The sequence below is a fragment of the Strix aluco genome, chromosome 16 (assembly GCF_031877795.1).
Source record: "Strix aluco isolate bStrAlu1 chromosome 16, bStrAlu1.hap1, whole genome shotgun sequence".
Lineage (NCBI taxonomy): Eukaryota > Metazoa > Chordata > Aves > Strigiformes > Strigidae > Strix > Strix aluco.
Genome location: NC_133946.1, coordinates 1,528,460 through 1,549,430, shown reverse-complemented (window position 1 = coordinate 1,549,430; position 20,971 = coordinate 1,528,460). Strand labels below are relative to the sequence as shown.

At 37.6% G+C, this 20,971-nt stretch overlaps 2 long non-coding RNA genes across 2 annotated transcripts in view; one reads left to right on the top strand and one right to left on the bottom strand.

Moving 5' to 3' along the window:
• Positions 1 to 98: 98 nt before the first annotated feature.
• On the top strand, positions 99 to 20,509 carry LOC141930930 (uncharacterized). The gene is made up of 4 exons (XR_012625440.1): positions 99 to 353; positions 1,906 to 2,073; positions 19,195 to 19,282; positions 20,429 to 20,509. It is a non-coding gene; the product is annotated as an uncharacterized LOC141930930 (long non-coding RNA).
• Positions 19,167 to 20,971, bottom strand: part of LOC141930931 (uncharacterized) — an 80,070-nt gene continuing 78,265 nt past the window's right edge. Inside the window, exons 3-4 of the long non-coding RNA XR_012625441.1 lie at positions 20,407 to 20,716; positions 19,167 to 19,250 (exon numbers count right to left, since the gene is read on the bottom strand). This is a non-coding gene — a long non-coding RNA (uncharacterized LOC141930931). The remainder of the gene's footprint in view (positions 19,251 to 20,406; positions 20,717 to 20,971) is intronic.

Here is a 20,971-nt window from a genome sequence, read left to right as displayed (position 1 = left end):
GCCAGGGCAGCGCCGCGCCCCGCGGTCGGGTCTGTGTCTGGCGCGGGCCTGTCGCCACCCCCCATTACCCTGCCTCACTGAACGCCGTCCGTGAGGAGCCCGGCGTGGGCCTCAGAGCAGGCCGGGCGCGGCGGTCGAGCCCTGTCTGTGGTAGCGCGGGAAAAAGTAACAAGTGATAAAAATTGAGTTGTAGCAGAAAAATGAGAAGATAGCATGTTCAGAGATTATAGGCTGCAGGTGCGGGAGAGAGCTTATAAACACCCCCGTGGGCGTGGGGGCTTCCAGCTGCTCATAAAAGCGGGACTGGCCAGGTGGGCCTTCAGTGTGCTCGGCAGCTGGGCTGCTGCTCTGAGGTAAGGGGAGCTATGGGAGCCAGTCAGGCCCACACACCTCAAATATCATTGTTTCTTCACACAGCTTCCTCACCTTGTTGCTTGTGAGGGGCTCTTGTTAGAGCCAAGGGGTACAGGGGATGCAGGCTTCCACTTCAGTTTGTTTTACTGACTTTTTTTCGTTATATTTTGGGGAAAAACTTTGCAGGGCTTGGCTGTGCTGTCAGGAACCCTGCAGAAAGAGTAGAAGAGTAAGCACAGCTTTATCCCACAAGCATGTGTTACCTTTTCTTAGTGCCTAAAAGTTGTTTTTTAAAAGCATAGCATGAAAAATATGCTTTCTTCTCTGTAAGTGTAGGGTTAATATTAAGTTTTCAAATGAAAGGCAAGGCTATTTCTGTGGCATCACTGAGTTGTTGATTTTTGTCTACAACAAGCTTAGATATGTTTTTTCTGCTGCCTGAGGCACACTAAAAGCCAAATTCTAATCACCAGAATGACTAAAATACACATTACTAAAAAGTAATTACACATCGATGTCCACTGCAAAATAGTTTTTAAGTGGAAAAACATTCTACTTAAATAATGGAGAAGAATGATACGTGGTAGCTGTATGTTTTTGTACAACTATTTTTCTCATTATTTTAGTGTCCTCTTGTAGAAAAATGCAAAACAGAGTATACTTTTTGTTTCTGTGTCCAAGAAACTTTGTGGGTTTTGGGTGATTTTTGAAACCCGTTGTATTGAAGGTTATTAGAAATCTACTGTAAAGATTTAGTAAGATTAAATGCCTTCTTTTTTTGTGTTTGAAGTATGTAACTTTGCAGGTTCCTCTGTGACCTTGCTTTTTCAAAGGTCTGATAAGTAGCACATTTTGGAGTCAGGCTATGTTATTAGTATTTATATTAGTATAGTACTTTAACATTTTAAAAAAGGCTTCAAAGCAGTCATTTCTGTGAATAATAAAATCAGTAGTTTTATTTTCATATTCCAAGTGTGCTATGCTAGGTGCTAAGTTTCTTTTTTTCAGTTCTGCTCTGTGAACTAAGCACAGAAATCCCTTCATTGAAAACTTACTCAGAGCAGTTTTTAAGTGTATTTCTGACTTGTTTTTCATTACATAATGGGATCAAGTTACTTATATAGTAAAGGTCAGAAGGCTCTGTGGGAGAGGAGCTCTTGCCCTCTAGTTTTAAAATATGTTGCACCTGAAAGCCCCTCACCTCAGACATTTGAGCTCTAATATGATGAAATCAAGCATCAAGGCAGGAACTGGGAGTCTCTTGCTTTTAATGATACTTTATGTTAAGCACAGGGTTGTGTAGAGTTACCCCTCTACAAGAGGGAAAAGTATGTAAAAGAGTTGGGGGCTTTTAATAAGAAAGACAGTGTGGAATTAATGAACTCATGTCTTTTAGAAAAGAGGGTTTTTATTAATTCTTATCAGCTGTGTTGTTGATTAAAAGGTTTGGGATTTAGTTGGAGTTTTTTGGAGAGGGACTTCTGTAAACATCTTGATGGGAGAAAAAGATATAATTGTAAAAGAAATTAAAAATGGTGTCAACATTTGCAGATACTGGAAGAAGCACAGCTGCCTGGTAATCTTCTGTTGTCCAGTGGTGTCCAAAGATCCATGAGATTAGCAAGCAAGTACTTGAGTTGAAGAGCCAGAACAGAGACATAAGCTTGCAATAGAAGGTTATACAATCATCAAAGCACTGGCTGGGAACCTTCAACAGTGGTATGTGACTGATGGGCCTGGTGTTACTCTTCTTTTTTTCTCCCCTTTGTTGGGGGGACATGCACCTCTAAAGCTCTGGAACTTGGGGGATTCTTCCTCTGTTTTGTAAGGAATCTAGAGGTCAGGAACAAGGAGCTTTCAGAGATGTCACTTTTGAAAGTTCTTTTGATTTTCTAAAAAGTTACAGGGTTTTTTTGGCTGCCATTTGTGCTTAACAAGGTGCAAAGCTATGGGACTTAATGAATTTAATTAAAAACTATTGTTCTATTGGGTTAAAGAGGTGACTAACACAAATATGTGTTCACTAGATAAGAATCAGGAGGGTTTTTTTAAAGAAATACTGTGTTAGATCCTCCTGCCAACCTTTAAAACTGTGCAAACATCTAGTGTAGCATGTGTGCGTGAAATATCTTTAATGCAGTAATAATCTCTAGTTAATAATTAAATCTCCAAGAGCTTTTGTAATTTGTGGATGCTACAGTATTTAATCTCTCTACATGAGACTTCTTAAAGAGGAATATTCAGAATTTGACTTTCATGAAGGGAATCCTAGCCTTATGTAAAGACTGATTTAACATACCACAGTTTTACCTTGTTATTAGCATGAAGAAGGAAAATTGATATCTCAGACTAAAAATGCTGCTGGATTTGCAGTTACAGATAAGTTTCTTATGCTGTTGATTATCAAACTATTGTTCAGAGATGCATTAATGAGCGCTGAAGTGTCAGTGACACTTGGTTAGTTTTAGTCAATACAGTACTTGGACACTAATGTATACATCCAATTAATGGAAATACAGTTATGCAACATCAGTATGCTAGAGTAAATATCAGGTCTTCATTAAAAGAGATGATGAACTTTCAGTCTGTGGGAGAGGGATGCCTCCCCCCTCTGCAACCTCTAAAGTTTCTACTTTAATCATTTCTCCTTCTCTGTAAGAATTGACTCACTCCTGTCCCAACATCCATATCCAAGATTTGACGAATAATGAAAAAAGTTAAAAATAAATCAAGGGAGTGCTGCCATCTAGCTCTTCCACATGCGCAGTTATATTCAAAGAGCTCTAGGGGTGCAAAATCTTAAGAAAACAGATAAATGTCAGAATACACACAGATGTTGTTTTTCCTGAAGTAATATTATCCTACCTGTTTGAAATAGAAATCCTGTGTAAAGAGGAGTGTAGACAAATACCATCGATTTGGGATGTCTTCTCTGAAACACTTAAGTTTTCATTTTTCACCTAGGCAGTTGGTGGGAGATCCATTTCCTATTTCAGAGGTTAGTGACTATATTTGTAGAGCCAGCATTGCACTGCTCATTTTCTTCTGTATTGTTTTGTTAAAAAAACAAACAAGAAAAAAAAAGAAAACCCCCACAAAACCCCAAACCTGAAGTTTGCAACCCTTGGCAAGTTGCAGATGAATTTCAGAATGACATAGCTGTTCTGTATTTACCAGCAGTAGGAATGTACCCAATGCTGATGCAGTTTTAGAGCTCTCCTGCATTGTCAGCACTTTAAGGAAAACCAGCTGAAGGCCTCTCCCCTTTTCAATCTTTGGCAAGTCCATGTCTACTGATAGAAGAAGAGATGTGTGACAGTTCAGGATATCTCAATCCAGCAGTTCATTGCACTGCTGGTTACTTTGCTGTTTGAGTCCCAAGTAACTTTTCCAGAATTGCACAGGAAGTTTTAAAGCATTTCTCTGAAAATCTGCAGCCTACTGAATGCACTATCCAGTCCTTTCAGTAAGGAAAAAAATAATCAGTAAATGTGGCCCTTATATGGAGGGAGTGAACTAGAGTGAGGGAAGAACAGCGAAGAATTATTAGCGAGAAGTAGAATTAGTACAAGGTAAAGAAGGGAAAATTTGAGCTTTCTGCATTTTTTTAAGGTGCTTTTTGCTAAAGTTCCATTTTTTGGATCTTATCTCCCTAAATATGAAGCAGGCTAATGAAAGGCTAAAGAGCAAATTAAGATCTTTAAAAAGGAACACTGATTATTTTTAATTCTTCTGTAACTGTTCTTAGAAGGGGGCTTTTATATTTTACCATTATGGACTGTATATTGAATGTGTTAAGCTCTGGAGTCAAGGTATTAATTTAAAGATAAGGAATTATTAAATAATGTTCTATGATCTGTATCATAAAAAAAGAGATTATAGTTTTCCATGTCTGGAGAAGCATATGCAGGGTTTTAGGAAATAAATCAGTTTCTAAAAGTTGAGAATGCTTGGGAAACTAAAGCTTTAAATGGGAGATTTACTATGGAAAAAAGTCTTTCACTTAGACCATTGTAGTATATCTTGTAGGTCTAGAAGATAGGTGAGCAACCCTCTGAAGTTAAACTTCATGAAATGAAGAAAAAAACCTGTTTTAAGTTCAGTGCTAAACACTCTGTTCTGCTTAAACATTCTGTTTCTGCTGTTCTTAAATAGTGTTTTCTGCTATACTCTGTATGAGCATGCAAGTGCTTTTCTGTCCTCTGACATCGTAATTCATGCCAAGACCTTTTTAATCAAAACCAGTAGGGGATTATTTTAATTAATTATAAATCAGGGGCCAAGATTCACTGACATTTTTGTTAAAGATTATCTTTTTACTCTGGTTGCAAAACACCAAGTGTTGAGATATTAGCTTAGGAAGTTTTCTTTTCCATATAGCATTAATCTTATGTATGAATTCTCAAAGGAGTTTGGGGCTGAAGTTATAGTTGTAAAGAGAAATAGAAAACCTGCAGAGAGCTTTGCAGGACCATGGATTCCTTTATTAACACTGAATTATTTTATCGGCTTGATTTAGGATTTTCAACATTGTGTACTTAAAGCTACAGAGGCAGTTTCTAGCATTAGTAATCTAAACAAAACAGTTTGAGGGTGTTTGACCCCTTGATGCATTTGTTGAAACCTTCCTGGTGTCATTGGGAGTAAAATACATGCAGTAGCAGGCCAACTTCCACTTTGTGTGGTGAGAGATTGGAAATAGGTGTGGGCTGGTATCATACAGAGTTGGTGAGATCCCAGCAAATCCCTCATGGAGTTTGTTGGCTTAGGCTCATGGCCAGACTGTAACCTATCTAAAATGTGTGCTGTAGCTTGGAAATCTGCTGTCTTTTTAAATGTGCAGACCAGTAGAGTGTACTGCATACATGCTTTCTGGAATATGGGCTAGTATGTTATCTAACACCCTCCTCTAAGGCTGGGGGGTGGCAGCGGGAAAGCATTTTTATGCACAGCAACACAGTAAAGGCTTACCTATGGGAAAGCAAGATGAGGAGAGTCGCCTTGAATGCATACTGTGATGGTAATGTCAGTCACCAAAACGGTTCAGTTATTTCAGAGGTTCAAAAAAAGCTCACAGTGACATAGCCAGTATATTTAAAAACATTGAATTAACACTTAGCGCACATGAGGCGTTGCTGTTGGAGAGTCACTGTAAGAGTGCAATGGCAGCACTAAATAAGACTGTAAGAGTGCAAAAATAGCAGAGTAGCTTAGCTCTTCTCATGGGGCTGCTCTCAGTATGGACACTCCAAGTATTTATAGCTGCCCTTGGGTCCAGGGAAGTTAAACAGTTCAGGCTTGCATTAGGGGTTCCCAGTGACCCTTCAGATTAAATTTGGTGACATTTAATGTTACAAGCAAGTGCTAATTATACTCCTTACAGCTTTTTGGGCAAGCAGGAAGTGGTTTCCCATCTTCAGCAAACTGTAGCACATACGGAACATTTCCTCATCCCAGATTTAAGTTCCTAGGTGGCCTTCCCCTGGATGAAACATATTTTTTTCACCTTTTCCTTTGTAAGGTGTTCATGATTATCAGTGTGAAGTGGTAGCTCACAGCTGCCTGGGCTTCACCCCATCCCCTCAGTGAGGGGAGGGAAGGAAGTGCAGCATTTGGCATCTTTTGAATGTGCCATTTCATGGCTTTGAGTGCAAGGGCAGTACCTGCAGCAGGATCTGTGCCCTGGGCTGCCTTTGGCCTCTGCACTGCCCAGGAGTAGAGACCTGCCAGCCTTTTCTACTGGGCAGGGGTGGAAGGCAGGAGGGGCTGTCACCTCCCTTCCCATTTCTCTGTGAATGTTGCTTACTGACAGTGCTTGCCACCACTCTTCCTGCTTTGCTCTGTGCCTTCACTAATAATTTTCTTCCACTGGTGATGGGAGGAACTTTGAGGTGGGCTGGGTTATTTTATAACTCTTTTAGGGTCTCTGGGGGGAGGGGAGTTGCTCTTCATCTGTGGTCATTCCTCATGCCAGGGCTCCCTCCTGTCCATCCCAGGAGGTCCATGTGTCTGCAGCCCTGTAGCTTCCTGCCTGTGCAGTCTGCGTAGCATAGCAAACATTGTGTCCCCACAATGGCAGGGGCTCAGTGTCCTGCAGTGAGATGTCTCTAAAATAGTGTTTAGGTAGTATGCACATAGCTGTTGGGAGGCTTGGTCTAAAACCTGATGCTGGCTCTGTGGTTCTCCGAGCTCAACCTTGCCCTTGTTTTGCAACAGACTGTCCCCTGAACATCTGCAGCTTTCTTGGGCTTTAAGGGCTAGTTGGCTGTGGGGGTTGCTAAACTTTCTTGCATGAATTAATGTAGCTTTACCTTTGGCAGCAGCAAAGGGAGCTGCCAGAGGTCTTACATAGCATTTAAAATGTCAGCTGCCAGTCTAGAGCAGCTGCCAGCACTGGAGCTCTGGCAGGGAGAATGTTGTCACAGGGTGAACAGGGGGAATGTCAGTGTGGACACAGCATGAGTCAGGTTGGGCAAGGACTTGTGTACAGAGTATCCTGACGGTGGTAAGATGCCCTTTGAAATCTCCCAGCAAGCTGTCTCCTGTGTTGCTTGGGTCATATATAAGGAAATGCTACTGGCTCTTGACTGTTGTGTTTTGTATTCAGACCTGACTGTAAGTAGCCTGTCAAGAGTGTGTGGTCTACATTGATAAAGTAATCCTGTGGAACTGGTAGTCTCTCTTATGGGTGAAAAATTAAGGCAAAGGACGAGGTAGTGAGAGTCTTAAGAAAGAATGTAGTTTCTAAAAACAATCATTTTGTTCACATATATCTCAATTTTAAGGTTTTTTTAATTGACTTTCTTTTAAATGTTTGTAATTCATCTGTTGGTTGGAATGAATTAACATGGGAAAAATAATAAAAAAACCCTGGTAACTACTGTCCTTGCTTGTTATCATTGCCTTTGTGAGAAGATGCCTCTGGAGAGCACATGTGTTTCTTCAGCATTTTGATTAGAGGCTTGGCTGCAGAATTTTGAACAGTGTGCACATTTATGCTAATCAGAATCTCCTATTTGCTGTTAGCACACGAAATAAATGTCTTTTTATACTGTTACTTCTTTGCAATCAATTGTGCCAGCTAAGTGAAATGCATAACCATTTGACTATCACCTGTGATTTAAACCAGACTTGTTAACTGGGCCTGTTAGATGTAAGCGTGTCTACCAAAGATGCTCAGATAGTTAGAGACAAATTCCAGATCATTTGGATTGGATCCAAATCCATTCATGAGACTTAGCTCTTCAGCAGAGTGTTCTTTTATATGGCGATGTTGAAGGAAGAGGGCTCATTGGGGTGTTTTCTTTGGCTGGTTAGTAATGTAGGGTGCATCCATGGAATGCAGGGGTGTGTGAATTAGAAGGGTCTCAATGCCAGGCTCATAGATATAATGATAGGCTGGGTACTGTAGTAGTTACCACGGTGTTTTACGTATGGAATTAATCTATGCCCTCGCACTGGAAATGTGTACCTTTCATGCCCTAGGCCTTCACATATATGCTGGGTTTGTGGTCGTTACGGTAACAAAAGATTTGGATTAAGCAGCACAAACCAATTTTAAATACAGGCATATAGACCTGTGCTTTTGAAACAGTCAGTAATGGAATTACTTACTGGAAACCAAATTCCAGACTTGGGGATGGGAATGCTGTCTACCAGGATAAGTGAGCCAAAAGCATCCAGAAACTTTCTGATATTCTAGGTTTACTTATATGTACAGGAAAAATTGAATATACAATAAAGCCCCCATCCTGTTCTGCATCCAAGATTAGTGTTGTATTGCAGATTTTTTTTAAGTCTAAGAGTTTGTGAAATGAGCTAAGTGCAAGCCTCAGATCATCAAAGGGTTATTATCAAAACTGCCCAAGAGGTTAAAAAGAAAGACAGTAGTAATATTTATCTTTTAGGTTTTAACCACTGAAATCTAGGAAAAATAACAGCCTGACTATAACATAGTTTTTTAACTGTAGAATTTTTGCTAATACCCTGACCGTCCTACGGTACGTTCTTCCCTATTTGATTGCTGCTCCTTGAGTCTCTTCCTGTTCTTGCTGGTCCCAGCTTTCTTCAAAGACAGCATGTAACTGTAGTGGCCCATCTTTTGTTAATATTATTTATTTTCATGTCTGTGAATTTATTCAGGATGGCACTATTGTAGTATATATGTTTCAGGCATGAAGAGGTTAATGAAGCTTTAACTACCTCATAAAAACATTCAAGTTCTTGGCAGACTTGCGATGGTAGTTATTGCCTGCAGTCACATACAAAGACTATTGCCACATTTCTGTACAGCCAAAGTAGACTTAACAGAATCTTTAGGGTCCTTTTGTATGTTCATCAGCAGTAATAGCAATTTTATGGTGCCTTTTTTGAAAATTGAAAGGTCAACTTCTAGTAAACAGTTAATCAAACCAAGAATTCCTATATTAAAATGAATAAAATAATGTTAATGAAGAGGTATTTTGAAGACCTTTTTGTGATATTTAATTTTTGGAAATAAGAAATTTATGGCATAAGAAATAATTCTCAGAACCTCGCTGCTAGTTGGATTCTGGTTCTTTGGCTGCTTAAACCATGGCTTTACCTTAGGATGAAGTAGCTAATTTTTTTTTTACTTTGAGGAAGGGGGGAAAAGTGAAAGTAGTAAGAATTAAAGTGGACAGGCTATTTTCTAAATCTCCAATGGAAGCAAATACTTTGGGATATTCAAGTTGTGTTGCTCTGGCTATTTCACATCCAGCATGTGACTGAGAATGATGCCACTCAATGCCCTTGGATTGCTTAATGACTTTTTTCCTAGGCAATGTTATGTTGTAAAACATCAGTTAGGTAAGATGTTGTTTCAACCACAGAGTTAGTTTGGTGCTACTGTGTAGCATGAAGAAATCTTGTTAAAACCTAATACCTGTGGGACATTCACAGGCAGAACTGAAGAGCTAGATACAAAGTAAAAAAAGAAGCCAGTGTTTCTTATGCAGTACTGGCTTCATCTGTACAAAGTCTTGCGATGTGAGAAGTATGATTTCAAATACATGGTTATGTTATTTGGTCCTCCTGATCCCATGACTACTGGCTTGTGCACATTTCAGGAGTCTCTAACTGGCATTCTTACATACATAAGATGTTTAATGTATTTGAGTGTTGCTGCAGTCTTAAACCTTGGAAATAGCTAAGATTCATGATTTTGAACTATCCACTTACATTTCATTAGCTATTTTACATTTCAAGCAGGAGTGCTTTTACTTATTATATACTACTTTTTATTTATTAACATTAGCTAGTACTGCTTAACAACCATATTCTCTCATAGCTGAAATAAGTGAATTTAGAAGTTTGTATCAAGTATGCTGATCCTGAAATAATTGGAGTATGGATGAGTCCTGCTATTTTGAACCCAGAGAAAGAAATATCTGTTTCTTAAAACTGAGAGTAACTCAGGCAATTTTTCTACTGTAAACTAGATGTATCTACACATTAAAAGAACCTAGATGTTAGAATCCTGTTGTGAAATGTTAACTGCAGCATGATGTCCTCTTGTTTCTTTGAATTTATAACGTCAATCTTGTTTAAAATAATCAATTTAAGATTTTCTTGAGAGCACAATTACACCTTCATCTATCACTATCCTAAGACTCAATGTGAGTAGATTAACATCTCTCTATGTATGCAGAGAAAATATTTTTATTTTAATAGTATGCTCTAACATAATTATTAACAATGTTTCCTTGTGCTTGGTAAACATATCACCAGAAAGCATGTGAAAAGTATATGGAAATTTCAGGTATGGGAACAGCATGACATAGCTGTGTGTGAACATTAGACTTTATTATGCATGATGTAATTAATGACACTTAAAATTTTTCAAGTTACATATACTAGTTTTTTTCCCATTAATTTTAAGATTTTTCTCTTAAGCTCTCCTGGTTAAACCCCAAAAAAAGGAACTAAACTTGCTTATTTTATGTAAACTCGAAGTTTAGCTTTATGGTAGAGAACCCTCCAAAAAAGGACATGACAAAGTGAAAGACAAATCTGAAAAGATTGGGAGACAAATGGAGAAGAAAAGAAAATTAAATCTAATCTCTATAAAATAAAAGAACCTGGATGTATTGGGGGTGGTGGTGGTCATGGGTAGCTATGACACTGATCATAAAAGGAATAAACATCTTTATAAGAACAAGCATGATATAGTCTAGCTGCTTCCCCCCCCCCCCCCCCCCCCCCCCCCCCCCCGTATCCAAAGAGATTCTGGGAAGAACCAAAACACTTCACACTTCTCCATGGGCCTTTATAAGGGAGAAGGCAAAAGCAATAAAGCTATTTCCTGGTACTGCAGTAGATAATGATAATTAAGAAAGCTTTTGATAAGAAAATCTACTATATTATAAAAATGCTAAAACATTAATATTAAGTTGAATAAAACCATCTCTGCCTCCTTTCTTTATCACAACAGTCTTCTGTGGCTGAGAAAACAACCTAATGCACTGAATTCCAGAGGCAGCTCTAGGTGTCAGACACATTGCAAACAGGAGGTTCCTGATCCTGCTGTGAGCTGTTTTGGTGGTGGAATCAGAGTGAGGTCTGAGAACAGGAAATTGCATAAAGATGTCTCTGTTGGTTGTTTACTAGTAGCCAATGCCACTGGAATTAACAGCTGTACTGGCAGTACAGTGTCTCTTTTGTCATCTAGTCTAGCAGCACTGGAGATGAAAATTTAAAGCTTGGGCCTTGAATTCAATGAAGGAAGCCTAAGGGATAAAGGGAGCTTGTCATGTGACTTTGAAAACTGAAGCAATATGCAGTAGTTTTGATCATAGACAAGAGCTTTTTAAATCCAGAAGTTGTTTTTGTCAGTATTGCTCTCTAAACAAAACTTGAATAGACAGACATAGAACTTAAAAGCCTTGCCCCACCCCCCTCCCTCAAAAGACACCTCCCACCTCTCTTCCCCAATGCTGTAGAAGTATTTTACAGTTTTCTCAGGGGTCTTGGGACAGAGAAACCTGTGATGCTGAGAGTCAGGTTTCCCAATGAAGTATGACAGCAAGATGGGGAAGAGAAATTCCTCACCAAGAGTGTGCAATGCAAAAAGAGACCTTTCTCAGTTCTCCAGCCTTAGCCACCTCTTTATTAACTAAGGAAATAACTGCAGACTGACTCAAACAGTGACTAGACCTCAGTTTGCCTTGCAAAATTAGAACAAGTGATGATAATACAGGAGTGTTTTCCTCATTAGAAGCTACTGGTGGTGGTTTCACATTTTTTCTAAGCATATGTAAACATTTGGAACCAGTAAACATCTTCCTGCAGGTGTAGTGTTTTCACAGGAAAGTGAAAATGGTGATTTCACCAAGTCACAGATATTTAATGAGGTAAACTATGTTTAGATACTGCTTAATTAATCTTGTTTCTTTACAGTGAAAGGTGATTCAGATGCTGAGTTTTCTAGAACAACGTGCATGAATCCGGTGCCAGAAAACAGGGGGGGGGAACCAACAAAACACCAGGAATTTAGTAAGACTAAAACATCCTTGTTGTTCCACTGCTTAGCAAATGAAAAGGAATTATTTACATGGATTCACTGGAAGTTGTTAAGGCTGACTTACTATTTCAGTATAGCAGAATGTAGCGAGTGAGTTGGAAAGAAGTATGTTCTTATATTGAAATTATTACACCTCTAGCAGAGATAAAGAATGCCTGATTTACCTTACTGAGGTCTGTATTCTTCCTAAACCTTCTGCACAATAATGTCCAGAGAGACCTCTGTGCTCCATTCTACATCATCAGCCAGGTAAGATGTGTTATAAGAATGTACCTTTTCATAATTTCTGAGGTGGGAATAGTTTAATTAGGTTCTTAGCTGAATAACTGAAGTTGAGTGACCATGTTTCAAAGTTAATGTTAAGTCTGTAATTCGAAAGAAAGGACAACTAAACAGGGAAGGATTTTATCAGTACTACAGAAAAACCTTTATGCTGTTCTTTTATGATACTGTAGGAATTGTCCTTGGTACCATGTCATGTGTGCATCTTGGGTATCTTTGAAGTCCTAGAATAACTTCCTGTATGTTATAGTTTTTGTTATTTTCAAGGAACAACTAGCAAGTCTGTGTTTCTGTGTAGTTAGTAGTGGTTTGACTTTGGTTTTGGGAAAAGAGAATGAGAGGCACAAGTTGAACTGAATGACACTTTGTTGGATTTAGGTCCAGCAAATTTCAAGGAGTTTAAAGTATGAGAAAACAATGCTGTGTGTTCTTGCTATTTTAAAAAATAGTTTAACACTAGTCCAAAAATAACAAAGGTAAAATGAAAGTGTTTTGCTTGCCCTGTTAATCTTATCTTTGTGGCAAATCAGTTTTTTTCATTAAGGGAATTCATACTAGCTTTTGATTTAAACATTGCAGCTATTTAAATAGCACTCTTATTTACTGCTGCTTGTATGTTTTCTAGAGGTCTATATTAATTTGAAATTCAGTATTTTGTTTATATGCAGGGGGCATGATCTTTGTCCTTCATCTAGCAATCTGCACTGCCCATATATAATTTTTTCTAATCTTCAGATGTAACCTTCTTAAATACTTAAGTCATAGCTCCAACAGAACAGTGGTAAGCTGCTCTTCTGTTAACTTTGCACTCTCTCTTTTCTAGGTCTTAGTGAAATATTCAAGGTGCCTTACTTTTCATAGTCTGAAGACCTTGTTATTGAGATAAGGCATCTGTGTTTTCTAGTCTGACTACTGGTTTTGAAAGTGCAAATAAAGTAAAAAAAAATTCAAGAAAGGATAAAGTATTATATGCACTTTGTTCAATTTGTAGAATACAGTAGCTTCAGATTCCTGTTTATATATCTATCAGATTTTTTATTTAAAATGGGATAAAAGTACCTGAACTAGCAAGGCCATATGGAAATGGGTTAACACCCTTCATTGACAACAGTGAAAGTGAGACTTGTTAACAAGTTGAGCATAAACAGATTTGGTTAAATACTGATGGCAGAAGCCTTCCTAATTAAACAGGTAAGGTGAAGATAATGTGGGAAATAGAGAAGGCAAGAGAAGATATTTTTAGATTTTTGGAAAGTTACTATCAAAGTGCAGAAAAGGTGCTGGCATTCTTACATTTCTACACTTCTACTCACTTCCACTGTGCCAACTTAGCTGCTTGCTATTTTAGATTGACTTTTGATAGAGTTCTCATATAGAGATAGTATTTTACTTTTGTTATATAGCATCATTTTCAGAGTAGAAATTCTTCCTGTGTTCAGTTAGCACTTAACATACTGGAATTTGGATGTTTAGGTATTCCTGTAATAAGTTTAATAACTTTAAGGATTTATTTCTATAGTAGTTTTTGTAAGTAGTCATTAAGCTATTAATCAAAAGGATGATGCTCCAACCTTGTGGAATGGACTGCTTATTTATACCTTATTTTTTAATAGAGACGTTGCAATTAATTTGGTAGCACTTTGATATGAACTGTCAGAAGAATGAGGTCTCAGTTAAAAGCAAAGGACCATCCAGATGGTCTCTTCAACAGGAAGTCACTTATGTGTTATGGTCTCTTCAACATCAAATTACTTATGTGTTTCCACCTAATTGTGGTGGGACTGAACCAGATTCAGGGACTGAACAAGAGTATTATAAAGACAGTTTCTTTGATCATCTCTTCCCGTAACCCAATCTCTAAATTACTAAAATATGCAGGGTACATGTATGTTATAGTTCAGATCAGGAATGTGCTTTCAGAGTAAATCTCCCAGTTATTACTTTTTAATGTTGTTCGGCTCACTTTGTCAAGCAGTCTAGAAATGCATATAGTCTGTAGATGCAAGGTCCTCAGGACCACTGATTTGTTCTATAGACCTTCTGTTGGATGGGTTGCACTATCTGCAGATTCCCTGCTGTTACAGAGAAGTTCTGCAAGTGACATCCTACTTTCCCCCAATTTCAAAGTAATACGGGATTCTCTTTCCTTTGCTTCTATGGTAAAACCCTTCAACAATTTTTGGCTCCTCTGATTATTTTGCTGTGTGTACTCAAAATATTTACTTGAGGTGCAGAAATATTTACTGCAGCTAGGAATGGCAACCAAAGAATGAATAAAGAGAAAGTAGTTCAATATGCAGTACAAGCCTAAAGTGTGAAGAATAGTTCAAGTGAAGGTAATTTATTCTAGGAGTTGATGTTGTTGAACAGCCTAGTGGTCAAAAATATACATTGTCTTTTTTTAAATTTTTCTTTGTAGTTTCTTTAATATATGTTGCTTTTCTTAAATCGCTTTTTGTGCAAATAATGTTCTTCTTAGCGGTGATATTCCTTGTGTGTAGCATTAACAATTGTGGACTTTCTCAAGAGATCTGTAAGACAAGATCTCTTGAAAAACCTCAGTTTAGGTAAGTACTCATTCTTTGTTTTACATTTGTAATATATTAAACTATACCTGCAAGGTGAAATACTTAGTATTTTAACTTAATTCTTTGAGGGATGACCCACTATACCCTGAATAGATCAGAATCCTTAGCTTTTGATTCAGGAAATAATTTCTTTTCAGAAACTCTCATGGAGATTCTTCTTAGAATTCTGCATTCATTACCATACTCTTATAAATGGCTAAAAATAGTTTCAATATGTACAATACTTCAGATAATAGATGTATAGAAAATTCCTACTATGGTATTCTCAAAATGCACTATGTATATCTGTTGGAAGTCATATTTATTTAGTCATGGTTTTGGATGAGTGAGGACCTGTATCTTAAACTAAATGGATATTTTAAATTGCTGAATTATGTTACTGAAAAATGCTTAGAAACATTCGCTTGCTAAACAGTTTTGCGGTAAGAATTCCTCCAGTTTCAGAAAGTGATTTTTCATTTTGCTGATAAGAGATCCAGTTAGAATAAAAATTAGCCAGTTAAAAACTGAATATTCATGATGGATTGAGAGACTGATGATAGCTGTTTCTCATCACGGGTGTGCTGGATACTTGGCTGAACTCAGCCTGTAGCTGCTTTTGTAGATCTCCCCAATGAACATATAACCATAACTGACACTCCTTCAAAAGGAGAAAGAAAAGGAAAAAAAAGGCTTTGAAGAAAAAAAATAATAAAAGTAGAATTTTATAACGCTGGAAGTAGCATAGTCTTTTCAGTCCCTTTTCACTTGTAATAGTTGTGAATTTTCACTGCTTGCCAAAAAAAATTATTGTTCTGACATGGGAATTTCATGTAGGAAGCTCAGATCAGCTCAGTGGAGCTCAGGGCCTTAGACCTATCAGTTCTTGTTCTGGCACTGTTTAGAGCAGAGTTTGGGTGGTCCAGGTTGTAAGAGCTGCTAATGGCACTTCTAGGAGGCTGTGGTCTTGGGGCTGACAGTGAACTGAAGGCTGCAGAGGCAGGCTGGGGAGCATGATGACACCCAGACTCTACTAGCCAATTCCTTCACTGGGCATCTTCTGACTTTGGAGATGTGCTTAGTCAGTTAGGTAAATTTTATGGTTTTTCATTGTTTGAAGAAAGCACCATATATGCATACCAGGAGCCATGTCTTGGACTGTTACAAAACTGATTGAACTATAAAGGTAGTGAAGGACTGACTTTCTTAGTTTAGCTTGTACTGTACTAGGTATATTTATTTTTTTAATGGGTCCTTCTATATCAACAGAAAACCTGCAAAAATCAGATAAGGCAAATCCTATTTATTAGATTACTACCTTTGAATTTATTTCTTAAATTCTTCCTCATTTGATAGTCTCTATTACTAAGTTCCTACTGCAATTGTCCCTTCCTTTGAAGGGCTTCTGCAGATCCCAACCACTTCTAAAGATAGGATTCTCAGTAGAAGGCTAATTGGTCTGCTCAGCGATGTGAATTTTCGTAGTGTAACAGAAATATTATGCTTTATAAAACATCTCACCCATGCAAACATGTCATCTGTACCCCACAGCTGTAATGCTTGTCATTTTTTCCATAGGTTCAAGAAAGCTAAGTAAGCTCAGGTGTGTAGGAATAGCAAAAATATGAGGGCAGACTAACATTCAGAAGTGAGATATACATATAAAACACATTAAAACCAAAGCCCCTTAACTTTAAAGGGGCATCATCAATGCTGACAATGTAAGGCTGCTTTGCAAGTGAAATACATACATCTCCCAAGTCTCTTTTTTTTTAAGGGCTCTTAGACTCCAGTAAATGAAAAAATCTCAAATTGTCAACTGGGTAACCAGTATCAGGAAATATAAATGGGTTTTCTTTGCAGTTGTGGGTAAGCTCATGCATGCTTGTCACATCATCCCTCCTTCTCTCCCCATACCTGCTCTTTTCTTAGGCAAGAAGCATTCATATTTACAGGTATTAAAATGGTGATGGAGAGCATCAAAGGATTCAGAAGCTATTACCCATGAATCCAAGACAACCTTGCAGAGGGAGGAGAAATACAGCATATTCTAATCTTTCCTTAAACATGATTTGTTCTAGGCAGTGGTTTCAGATTGAATAAATATCCAGTACAGAGTTGAGACTGCAGACAACTTAAGTATATTGAATTAAAAAATTAGGGGGCATTGTTGTGGTGAATAGAAGGCAATGTGTTTTGCAGAGAAGCGGGTAGGATAGGTCACTTGATTCAGTATACTTCTGAGTAATTTCTAAGAGCAGATCCTGCTGCTAATTCAAACAGTAACATTTTCTAATTATATAGGGCCAGATTTTCTGGTTTACAGTTTCCCAGTGAAGACCTCTTCTTGGGAAGTCTAGAGTTTTCCCTCCTCTGTCCTTCTGCAGGGGCAGACTTGCATGATGCATGTTGGGGTAGTGATGCAAGCTAATGAATGTTACACCTAGTTTTCAACTAGTAAGTGCCAAAATTTCTGGTAACTGAGGCTGTAGTGCCTTCGCTTCAGAGATACAAAAACATTTTACATTTGTGTCATTCAATTACACATAGCAAGATAGTGGTTTATACTATTTTTCAATGGAATAAATGAAGACCCAGAGCTATAATAGCTGACAGAGCAAGAATAAAATCTAATGTCATGCAGCAATGATGGAAACCAGTAGTCCTCTGCTTACTAGCCAGTTGCTTCAACTGGAAAGTAACAGCTTCATTTTAGTAACACTGGCAAGGAATTATTTTAGTAACTCCTTGTAATATCTTCTAACTAATCTACATATGTGGAGAGCTTACTGTCTTATAGCTACAACTGTAAACCCAAACAGCATGAAGCTGTTTCTGATGTGAGGGGTTTGTAGGAAGGCATGGATTATGCAACCAGGAAGAGCAGGTGATTTTTTTTTTCTAGCAACACAGGAAATCTTTAGGCATGTTAATAAAATTAATTTTAGGAGATTTTCAGTATTCCCAGGTGAAAGTTTAATATGCTTGCAGACTCTGTGGCATATGGTCACTGTAATACTATAAATTTTCTTCTTACTTTCACTTTGATATAATTAAACATTTTAAAATTTTGTTTTCTGCATTACACATTTTAAACGTGGAAATAGAAGATTGAAATATTCCTTTCACAAAGGTGAGGTCAGAATATTTTGATCTTATTAAAGCTACTTTATTTGTTTTCAAAATAGATTCCTGTTGAGGTTGTGTAACACTTGTTGAAGTGACATTTTCAGCTGTAAAAATGTTAGAAAATTTCGCTCTGGATTTAATAGCAGTTCCTGTTTCTTTAGCCCATGCTATTAAATTCAATCCAACTCTAAGTGGTTTTAGTTCTTGTCTTGAAATCCTTGTGTACGCATTAGAATTAGAAGATAGAGAATTAGAGAAATATAAAATATTATATTGGAGTTACAGACAGAACATAGAGGAAGGACATCAGTACACACTCATAACTTCCTGGTGAGAAAACACAAGTGAAAACATCTCTCTGTATACAATGACCTGCTATTTGGTCAATGACTTGAAAATACCTTAAACTGCACTCTGTCCCTTCATCCCTAATGTCAAGGATGGATGTGTGTTAACTTCGAGAACTGAGTTAAATATTTAACCTTGCAAAATCATTTTTTTTAATTGCTTGGATTTTCCATTCTGGCAATACAAGATACCAGTTGCATAGTGAAAGCTAAAAGAAAGAAAGTGGAACTCACCAACTTTTTAGCGTAGACTGTCTGTAGTTCCTTTGCTTTCATTTTCACCTGAAATGCCAGTTCACTTAGTTTTGAATTTACTACTGCAACATTGAATGTTCTGCTTGATACTGAAGCCAGAGCTTACTTTTCAGAATTCTTAGTTCATGGACATTATTGCTTATCCCCACTGATTTCAGATGAACACCTATTTATGTCCAGTTCACATCCCTGTTTATTCCTTACCTCTGTGTCTCAAACCCCTAGTCACTTAGGATAAATCTAGAAAACGAAAATGTTGGTTTAAGTATTTCCCTCGCAAGATGGCAGCATTGCTTCAGGTAATAATATTGTCTGCACTATTCAGGATGTCTTGAAGCTTTTAATATTTCCATTTTATCCAGTGTGTGAGAGAAACACTGACAGATGTGTTCATTTGTGTTATCTGAATTTACATATCAATATCAGTCGCAGGACTGGATGAGTTTCCTTCACTTGCTGCTATGTTCGCAGGCTTTGCGATGGAAATAAATTCCCAGGACTGTAATGAGTTTTGTGAATTGTATTGAACCTATATCATTATTTTGATTCTTCGTCATGATTATAGTGGCTCTAGTTAATACTGTAGCTTCATTTCTGAGACTTCAGCTGCAAACCTGGAATTTGATTGTTTCAATTGCGGTAAGCAGAAAGATTTTACAGGAATTTTAATTTCAGATTCATACATATTTCCCTTCCTGTCTACTGTGTACTCTTTCAGGACTTGATCCTACTGTCTCTGAAGTCAATGGCTGAGTCAGAATTTTAGGGTAAATCCTGTAAAGAGATAGGAACACCAAATAAGAAAGGTGAGTAAAGTAATTTTTGATATTTTTTTTGCATTTTATTCCCTCTATAAATAATCAGGGATGATGAAAGAGCTGCTGTTTGAACCATTAGAAGCATCAATCTTCAGTTACCTCAGGGCAATCCCTTTATTTGATTTCAGGGCACCACTGATTAACTTCAAAAGGAATTAGGTCAAGTTTATTTCTGGTTCTAAAAACAAGTCTACCAATTTGGCATTACCCATAAGGGATAAAAAGCCTGGAATTACAGGAATCCTCACTGTGCTGTCTTGGATGCAGTTGAGCTTCCCAAGAATATAGATACGTATTTTTTTTTTCTAATTATCATTTTACCTGTGATTCTGATTTTACAGCATGAGTTGTGAGCTGAAGGATAATATTTTCTAATTCCTACAGCTGTTTGATAACTCTCTTCAGATATTCCATTTGGCAAAAATGCTAACAAGACCATTTTCATTCTTAAATCAGGAAAACGTTTTCTATGATTGCCTGGAGAAATGTCTCTCTCATACTTAAAATACTGAAGGAACTATACTTTGCTATCCTATGTAGCAATGGTTATTTTAAGAAAATATTGGGTGGTATGATTTTAAGTCTTGTGTTTTCATTTTCTTGAAGATTTTATGCTGAGCACAAAAAAAATAAGCTTGCCTCTTAATTTCTCAAAATCCATCACGCTAAGGTACTGTTTTACTGAGAGGTGGTCACTTAGTTTGCACTTCTAGAACTAAGTTAGGTTTAGTCTGCAAGTGTAACTTCCTACTAACAGCCCAAGTCATTTCACTTAATGTTTGGAGATATTAAAATTCATATCTTGATACTTTTTGAAACTGGAATTTATGAATTGACTATTTAATTTCTTCTTTAATGTACCTAGAGATGTTTATTGGTGCCGTTCTGCTAATCTTCAGTGATTCACAGTACAGCCTCTCAAACGCTAACTTAGCATTAGCATCATTTACTTTTGTGGCTTTGAACACATTTTCTAAAATTGCTGAGGGAAGAGCCATGGTTATAAATGATACTAAGAGAAAGAAGTCAGGCCCTTGGGTTATAAAGAATGCTGAATTTTGCTCTTTCCTTCCTACACCAGCATAGAGTCTAAGTAAATAGAAGAAATATACCTGATTGTATCTTCATTTGTAGAGGCTGGTGTCTCCACTTTAACACATCTTCTGGGATGTTGTAAGAACTGAACTGGAACATGTGAATAGCAATGTGTGAGAGCTTGAGAAAAGTAAGTTCAAACATTGAAAGTTGTTTTGGCTCCTGCGGGTGATCACACCTCCATCGTTCCAGCTCTCTTCGGTTAAAAAAGACAGAGAGCATGAATCTAACCTCCTGGTCATGTAAAGCCTGTGATATTCTCCGTGAGCCCGCTGCTGCTTGCCTCCTCACTCACACATCCTGGCAGTAGAGCAAGTCTGGCCTTACCTATTTGCAAAGGAAATAGAAAGACATACTGCTTTAAAGAGGAAGATAATTCAAAAGCTATACTGTAGCAGAAAATTGAGAGAGATTGTTTAAGGAAACTAAATAATTGATGTTATTGGTGATGAGATGCAATATTGATCGCTTTCAAATCTCACCCACACCATTAAAAGTCAGAAGTTATTTTTTTAGTAGACTGTATGAAATTAATTTATCATCTTCCTAGTGGATGAGAATTCTTGTTACAAATGGGTCTCA